Source organism: Canis lupus, chromosome 36 (genome assembly GCF_011100685.1).
Source record: "Canis lupus familiaris isolate Mischka breed German Shepherd chromosome 36, alternate assembly UU_Cfam_GSD_1.0, whole genome shotgun sequence".
NCBI lineage: Eukaryota > Metazoa > Chordata > Mammalia > Carnivora > Canidae > Canis > Canis lupus.
The window spans coordinates 16,967,388-16,973,387 of record NC_049257.1 but is presented as its reverse complement, the minus strand read 5'-3'; the positions used below and the strand labels follow the sequence as shown (position 1 = coordinate 16,973,387).

Here is a 6,000-nt window from a genome sequence, read left to right as displayed (position 1 = left end):
CTCAGAGATGATGTGCTCACCCCAGCAGTGTAGCAATGACTTTTTCACGGGTGAAATTGGAATAATGATGACACTTCCTACTTCACAGGGCTTGAGGGAAGAAAATTGTAAATGCTAGCTCTTCACACAACCTATAATTCACTGATTAGCTGTGTGAACTTGATCTTGTCTCTTAATTTCTCTGGGATTCACATCGGGGAATTAAAAAAAAGGAAAAATGTTGGGTAACAGGATAGTTGTTTATTCATTTGAAAAAAGACTATAATTTATGGCCATCATAACAGCCAAGGCCAAGCATATTTAAGATCTAGATGTGAAAAGGAAAACTTGAAAACTTTTGGAAGAAAACAGAAAATGTCATATGACCTCATTACACTAGGCTACTAAACTAAAGAGTTGCAGGTAGTGGCAGAGCCAGCCTGACAGCAGCTCCACGCACTTCAGCATGAGGTTTCCCAGGCTTTCTGGTTGTCACCATTCTGGCCGGCTCCAGGGGGAGAGAGTGGACATCTAGAAACAAAGACTTTCTCAGAAGCAAGTGAAGCAGGTGCTACACGTAAATCTTCTAGAAGCGCTCCACAGTACGACCAGCCACAACTCTGTTACTGGAAAAGAAGAGAGAGGCGGATGTTATGGACAACTGTCAGTCTCTGTCATATTAAATATAAAGGAGAAGACTGATACATTGAATTATATTGACTTAAAAATTCTATTCAACAAAGACAATGGAAAGGTTAAAAAAAAAAGACAAATATTAGACAAGAAAAAAAAAATGTGAGCGACATGTATGATTGACAAAAATTAGTATCCAGAATCTAAGGAACCCTTTCTTTTTTATTTTTTAAAATATTTTATTTATTTATCCATGATAGACACAGAGAGAGAGAGAGATGGAGGGAGGCAGAGACACAGGAGGAGGGAAAAGCAGGCACCATGCAGGGAGCCTAACACAGGACTCGATCCCAGGACTCCAGGATCACACTCTGGGCGCTTAAACCACTGAGCCACCCAGGCTGCCCTAAGGAACTCTTTCAAATCAATAAGAAAGGGAGTAGCAACTTAATAAATTGACAAAAGATGTAAACAATAAGTGCTAAGAAGAAGAAACCCAAACATATTTAAAAAAAAAATAAGCCTCATGGATAGTCAAGGAAAGGCAAATTAAAACCATAAATGGATATTGTTTCACATCTATCTGCTTGGCATGAAATTTTTAATTTGACAGTATAAAATAAAGAGCAAAGGGAACTTAATCGTTGGTAGTATTATAAATTAATGCAACTGTTTTAGAGAATTAAATAATGAATGAAGTTGAAGTGCACACACCATATGAGCACATACCCATTCTATTTTTCGATTTACACCCTGGAAAAACTTTTGCACCTGGGCACAAGGAGAGTTTTACAAGAACTCTCATAACAACGTTGTGTAATAGCCAGAAAAAAATATATATATATGTAAGCAACCTGAATGTTCATCAACTGGAGAATGGATAAATAAATTGTGACGTGTTAAGATGATGGAATGCTATTTAGTGACTAAAATAAATGAACTCGACCTATACAATGAATGCAGATAGATCCCACAATTACAACTCTGAAAACAAAAGGTTTTGTAGGTTGCAGAAGAAGCTTACAGGATGCCATCATAAATAAAGTTTGAAAATATGCCAAACACTCCACATATTGTTTAAGGACACATAAATTTGTAGCGGAAATATAAAAGAATGCATGGAAGGATAATCATGAAATTCAGAACACTAGTATTTTAAGGGCGGTGGGACAGGGGAGGGGATATGTACTCAGGATGAGGGCACAGGGAATGTCAATTGAATTGATAATATTTTATTTCTTCAACTGGGTGGTAGACACATAAGTATCCACTTAATTGTTTTTATCCTTTTTATACATCTAAAAATATTTCTTTTTTTTTTTTTTAAATATTTCATGATAAATTTTAGTCATGTTTTAAGAGAAGGGGCTTGGGGTGGTCAAGATCCAGGATAGTCCCAGTGACCCTGGCCTCCTGGTACTCGTGCCCTTGCGTATCTCCCTCCCTTCAGTCACGCCGTATGACTTCTGATGCCAGGTCGTAGGAGGCACTATGGTTTCTGCCTTGTTCTCTTGCATCACTTGTTCTAAGGGAAGACATCGTTGGTGGACTCTAGCTCACAGAAACTAAAGACAACTGTATTAGAAGGAGACAAAAATAATTCACAGGATGGAAAGAAGAGCTGAACAGCCCAGCTTTGGGCCATCCTGGAGATCTTGGTAAGAAGTATCCACGGGCATTGTCTCTTTGCACAACTCAACATTGTGAGTTCTTCCCCAGGGGGGAAGTTTCTTCTTCCCCAGGGGATCTCCCCAAAGCTTCAAATCTCTAGCTTAAGGAGTCCAGTGGCCTAATCAGAGCCTTATGCCCGACCTTGGAGGTGGGGGTGGGGGTGGAAGGGGTTGGGAAGGGGGACAGTCCTGTGACTGGCAGCCCTATCAGGATGCAATGATTGGAGATAAGTCAGTTTCTGGGATCCCTGGGTGGCTCAGTGGTTTAGCTCCTGCCTTTCACGCCCAGGGCGTGATCCTGGAGACCTGGGATCGAGTCCCATGTAAGGCTCCCTGCATGGAGCCTGCTCCTCCCTCTGTCTGTGTCTCTGCCTCTCTCTCTGCCTCTCTCTCTCTCTCTCTCTGTGTGCCTCGTGAATAAATAAAATCTTAAAGAAAAAAAAAGAAAAGAAAAGAAAAGAAAAGAAAAGAAAAGGAAAGAAAAGAAAAGAAAAGAAAAGAAAAGAAAAGAAAAGAAAAGAAAAGAAAAGAAAAGAAAAAGTCAGTTTCCCAGAGAAAGCGATGTTGGGCTGGCCAAAAGAAGAGGCGTCCATTTACCCCCTGGCTTTACATGCTTGTCAGAAGGTTTAAATAAGATCAGGCTTTTTAAATCTCTGTAAAGGTATAGTCTTATTTTCTCTTTCTTGAATTTCGAGGTTAGCAAGGGCCTCTCCTCCGGACACCCCTAGTGCTCAGAGGCCTGGCGGGAGCTGCAGCAGCCTTGGGGGCACCAGGCCCCGCAGGCCCAGGGCTCTGAGCTCCGGAGGTGCAGCTGTCATCAGGAGGGGAAACCTGCAATTGCTTCCAGGAGTGTTGTCTGATGCCAATGATGGGAGGCTTAGAAGAAAGGCAACTGCTTGGCCTTTATGGGAGACGTGTCTCCGAAGGGACCGTTCGCGTCTCCATCGCCGTGTGAGAGCCCCCTGGGGGGAGCCCCCGCGCCGGCAGGCAGGACGATGCAGTCCCCGGCCTCAGCGGCTCTCAGGAGCACGCATCTGCACTGCCAAAGAATTACAAAGAAATCACAGCACACCCATCACCGGGTCATGAAGTACAGATGGCTCTTTTCCCCCTCTTTCCCCCCAGATGCTGTTTCCAGAGCTTTGGCAGACTGGCTTGTCTCCCTCCCACCCCACCTACCTCCTCTCCCTGGAGGTCCTCCGTTTGCAATGTCGTTTTCAGGCTCTCCCTTCCCCACGGCGTTGGCCTACTGGCTCCACTTCATCTCAGTGCCAGACAGAACTTGGCAAATAGCATGTGGAACCCGCATTTTGGAGACAAGGGGGGAGAGGAGGAAGCCAAACACGGGCTGGGATACCCCCGTGGAACCACCTCTCGCTCTGCAGCTCCCTGGGGTTTTATGGACAGCATGAAGAAGGGTGGCCAGAGGGGTCACAGCCCCACCTGGACATTCCCATTCGGACCCCAGGAACGCAGGCATAGCACTCCAGTGCCAAACTTGCCAACGTGTACCTGTTCTGAGACACCCCCTCACCCCCAGTGTCCTCTTCTGGGTCCTAGAGGGGAGAGTTTTCTTTGTTCCCAGTTCCCGAAATGGTAACGATCGTCTTTGTCATCTCTGAGACTTGCAACGTTGTCATGGGAGACAAATGCCTCGGTGCTAGTAATCCTTAGATAAAAGTGCTTTACACGTGTGAAAGAATTATCTTTAATTTTGTCTCTTGGGTGTGTGGTGAGGATTAATTAGTTAATCTCCGCAAAGTGCTATAATTGGCAGGAGGAATTATCAAAACCCTGGGGAAGGAATAGTTTTGAGTGTAGTCACTTAAAACAGTTCCGCCGTTCGTAGCAGCTGACGTAGCAGGTCTAGTGTCCCAGATGTCACAAACCAGCTTGGCTTCCAGCGAGTCCTATATACCATACCTGCCCGGTCAGGGATTAAAAAATGAAGAAGAAGAAAGAAAAAGTGAAAATAAATTTGAATGGGGTTGAGGAGAGATGTCAACATGCAAAGAAAATGCAGGACGTGAATCAGTCATAGATTCTGTTCTTGCCATTGACCCTCCTCCTGGGGCCCCGAAACACATGTGTGAAGTGGAGTAGGAGGAAAAGAATCCCCACAGAGCTGCTGGGGGGGGATGACCCAGCATAGAGCCACCCCCAGGAAAGCAGGGAGAACAAGGAAGGCTCCCAACTCAGGGCCCTGCAGCAGACAGACCCTGAATCTCTCTAGGTCTCCACCTCCACCTTTGTAAGATGAAGAGCATGAGCCAGATGTCTACAGATGAGGCATCGTAGGAAGACGTAGCAACAGCGAAATGCTCACGTAGTCCTTGCTACCTGTCAGACACTGGACTGAGTCTTGAATTCACTCCATACTCATGGCAGCTAGTAGGTTATTTTTGCCCTCACAGAGCTTGATAAAGGCTGGGTGTGAACCCAGCTGGTCAGGTCCTGACAATCCACGATCCATTATAACCACAATGTCAAGCTGCCGCCTTACGTAAGAAAAAAATCTCTTCATGAACCTCGCTGTTCATGAAAAACCTGGAGGGGAGCATTTCAAAAGTACCAAATGTGAAATTCTTTGAGGCTCTCTCCACAATTGAAGCTTGGGCTCACAGAAATAAATAGCTCTGTTATTCTTCCAGCATCTGGACAACGATGGGATATAAAAACAAAGAGATTGAGAGTCCGACAGCTCTCTCCTCTGAGCTTTTAACAATCTTAAAGTGAGTCACATGTTGGCTTTTAAACCTAGACTGTACCCTTAAACTAAAATTGTTGTTTGGACAGCGGTGCTTTCAGCAGTCTCTTAGCAAAACTGGCCAATTATGTGAACCCAAATCGCCAAGCTTATTTAGTTTGTAAACACCATTTGGAGATTCAAGTGCACAGATTTGGGTAGTTTTTCAAGGGAATCATAAGAAGAAATCTAAGCGTGAGAATTTTTATCTACTCTTGTCCAGTTCTCCTTTCTAATACCTCAGTCAATCAAAGAACTGTTGACATTTGCATGATGTACTGGGCAGATAGAGGTCCATGGCTGTGCCAAAAATGGCAATTATTTATGTCAGTACCTGATTTTTACTTGCTTTCTTTTTCTCATTCTAGTTTCTTCTAAAGCAAGCAATGTGGGGCACCTGGGTGGCTCAGCAGGTTAAGTGGCTGCCTTCGGCTCAAGTCACGATCTCAGGGTCCTGGGATTGAGCCTCACATCAGGCTCTCCGCTCAGCTCAGCATCTGCTTCTCCCTCTGCTCCTGCCCCTGCTTGTTCATTCTCTCTTTCTCTTTCTCTCTCTCTGTCAAATAAATAAACAAAACCTTTAAAAAAAAATAAAGCAAGCAATGTATTTAATAAGTAAACTCTTACTTAGGTGAATTTCTTCAATTCATAATCACTCACTAAAAACTACATTGACCTAGGCTACTGCTTTGGTGGCATGTGATGTGCCTTATTTAATCCGATGCTGATTCAGGATGTATAACGTGGGGTCTGAGGCCCTGCGTTTCTAACAATTCCTAGGTGATCCTGATGCTGCTGGTCCCCTACAAAGCTTGAGTGTCTAGCTCTTGGACCACGCTGAATAGACAAAAAGAGAAGAGGAGGGGATGGAAGCTCCCAGCAGTGGCTTGGGTGACAAGAAAGCCTGAATAGGAGTCAACAGTGGTCTTAAGGGCTTTGCTTAGGAAGAACCTCCCATGTCCAAAAAGTAAA

At 44.3% G+C, this 6,000-nt stretch overlaps 1 long non-coding RNA gene across 3 annotated transcripts in view; it reads right to left on the bottom strand.

The window, feature by feature from the left end:
- Positions 1 to 220: 220 nt before the first annotated feature.
- The window catches only part of LOC111094247, a 79,443-nt gene continuing 73,663 nt past the window's right edge, over positions 221 to 6,000 (bottom strand). For 2 of the 3 annotated variants that reach the window (XR_005384690.1, XR_005384691.1), the window contains one exon: positions 221 to 605. This is a non-coding gene — a long non-coding RNA (uncharacterized LOC111094247). Of the gene's footprint in view, positions 606 to 3,461; positions 4,206 to 5,362; positions 5,423 to 6,000 lie in introns of those variants that run through there. The other variant, XR_005384689.1, reaches the window with a different exon arrangement.